Genomic DNA, 3019 nt, shown 5'->3' with positions numbered 1-3019 from the left:
TTGAATGTTAATTGTTTTCCCTGAAGGATTGTAGTGATTTTCGCTGGGTAGGCAAATCTTGGTTGTAACTTTAGCTCCTTTGCATTGAACATATACTATTCCAAACATTCCGATCGTTAATGTAGAAGCTGCTATATCTTCTCTTATCCTGACTGTGGCCCCATAACACTTGAATTGTTTCTTTCTGGCTGCTTGAAATATTTTCTTCTTGACTGAGGAATTCTGGAATTCAGATAGATTTCTCTTGGCAGTTTTCCTTTTGGGATAACTTTCAGGAGGCGAGTGCTGAATTCTTTCAATTTCTATTTTACCCTCTGCTTCTAGAATATCAGGACAGTTTGGATGATGAAGCTTTGACTTTATCTTCTTCTGAATGTGTGTTTTGATATTCTTTGTCATCATAGTATCTTTCTTCATTCAGAATTTTTTTTCCTATTGTTTGTTCATTTTCCCAGCCTATTCCTTGACTTTTAACTGTTTGTTACAATAGAGTTCCACTTCCAGGTTGTACCAAGCTTCAAAGGATTTGGGCAGCTTCAATCAGTGATACTTCTAGGGACCTGTACGTTTTAAGTTCTTCCAAGGTAGTATGATCTGAACAGAGGTGTTGACTGCTCTCCTTCACTGTTCTCTAATCTGTAAGTGACTACAAGCACTTTTTTTTTTTTTTTTTGCTGTGTAACTATGATAAGGGACCCACATTCCATTGTGGCTTCAAGTTCCTCTATGCTAGATTTTCTCCTCACCCTGGGACTGGCACCAGATCTCTGACCCAGATCTGATGGTGGGCAAAGTGACAAAGTCCTGCCTCAGTGCTACCAGAGAGATTCCTGTAATATCCTTTTGATCAGTTGTTTTGACCCCCTTACCATCTAATGGCTGAAAACTCTTGAAACAGCCACTGACAATGCTTATTCAGTCACTCACAAGCCTGCTCCTTTGTGCTGTGGCAGGGGCTGTGCTGGTATGGCCTGAACTGGACTGCACTCCAACCTCACCCAGCTGTGACAGACCTTTCCTGCTGATCCTTAAAGTTGTCTTTGGCATTTTTCAGCTAAGAAATATGGAGACCACTACTCCTGCCACTGATTTAGCATGATTGAGGCCTACTACTAATTTGCTGGAGCCTGGTTTCTGCTGGTTCGTCTGAGGTAGACTGGCCTCCTCTCTCACCCTGGTGCAACAGACCTTTCCTGTTAACCTTCCAGGTGGTCTTGGTGGCGGGGCGGGATTTGCTTCACTCCATCTTTTTGTGGTTTCCACTCATCTAGAAATTCTTTAGAGTCCATTTTTAAAAAATGATTGCAGATGATAGGGCGGGGTAATGTCTGTCTTTACTCAGTGTAGTTTCCCCCATTATAAAGTAAGTTTCATGAGAGTTGGGAATGTCTTTTTTTCCCCCTTAATTTAGATCCCAGAATTTAGCACAGTGACTGGTACAAAGTATGTAGTTAATAAGTGTGTATTCACTTATCTTCTTATTGAACTTGTGGAAAATAGGAACAAAATAGCAGAAATTTAAAAAATTTATGTGGCCTTGGACATATTGACAGATTATCCGTTGCCATTATTTTAGTTAAAAAATGAATCAGGACCACCATTTGATATATATAAATTTCATTTATCAGTTGGACTGCAGGCATTTAAGAGGTTTTTTTTTTTCCTTTTAGAAATTTTTAAATTCTTTACTTAGCTTTTTCAGTTTTACTGGCATTGTGTCTGTTGCCTCAGCTATCTTTAATGTAGGACTGTTTTCCAAATAGTTCAAACTTGCTTTATAAAATTTGCTTGAATAATCTTTACATTATTTCTGAGATGATAAATATGGTCCATGTTTTGCTAGAAAAAATATAAATTTCTGCGGAACAACCAAGTTTGATTTAAACCAGAATTATTTGATCTATTAAGTTTATTCCAATGTTCATACATAGCTAATCTATTAGGTAGCTAATCAACATTTGTTCATTTTCCTTATTAAGTGAGCACAGAATGAAATTAATGTACCAAATATACTGTACCTCCTGCCAGTATGATTTAGCTATACTTTATAGCTGTAAAGAAAAACTTGTGCAAATATCCATGACCATGAAAGAAAATAATAAATTTGTTAGTAAGGATTATATTTCAACTCTTGTTTTGATTAAAATCATTTACTTGTTGGAACAGAAGTTCTGCATATTATTATAGATTATTTAATTCAACTTGTCAAGTCTGTGAGAATTCAACTGTTCAATTTCCTGGCCTGGGCACTGTCTCATTTAAATTTACACAGTGATACTTCTCACCAAGTTCAAGTGACTACCAAAAAATAAGATGGAATAAATCTTTTTCACCATATATAGAACTTGTTAATTCATTTGTATGTACTTCATTCATTGAATATAGCCTTAATTTTTGGTAGTCATGATGTAACATTGGCCTTAATAATATAGATGTAATATTTTGCCCATATTTTTACAGGCTGAGGTATAGGAGAGGCGGTGAAGGAATGAAGAAAGCCTAATGTTCATTGTATGATAAATAGATGCATAAGCAATCAAAAAGCCTGTATATGTATATATTCGTTCATTAGTGGATTCTCTTTTGTTCAGAGTATTAAAAATACATTGAGATATGATATGGGAAATTTGAGAACACAAGATCACCTCTATTCCATGGACAGTAAATTAAAAAAAAAAGTCCTTCTCTATAAATATCTGTTTTTCTTTTGACACCTTTGCAAATGATATTCAATGTGAGTACCTTACCTAAGTGTCTCATTTGGTCCATATTTGTATAATGGAAAAAAGTCAAAGTTTCATATTCTTAATATTTATATTCTTCTGGGGATATTGTCTCTCTACATCATGGACTAATATAGACTCTGAAGTATTTAAGTCAAGATGTAAACAATGAAGAGCCATTCAGCACTAAATCTAGAGCCAAGGGATATGAATGAAAATTATTAACTTGAATATGAATGATGGCTCCAAATCAATATAATAAGTAAACATCAAAACAACATAAATTGAAACTCAAA

Source organism: Petaurus breviceps, unplaced genomic scaffold (assembly GCF_028583685.1).
Source record: "Petaurus breviceps papuanus isolate PSGF00001 unplaced genomic scaffold, PetGlider_PUasm1.0 41, whole genome shotgun sequence".
Taxonomy (NCBI): Eukaryota; Metazoa; Chordata; class Mammalia; order Diprotodontia; family Petauridae; genus Petaurus; species Petaurus breviceps.
This window is presented reverse-complemented; position numbering follows the sequence as displayed.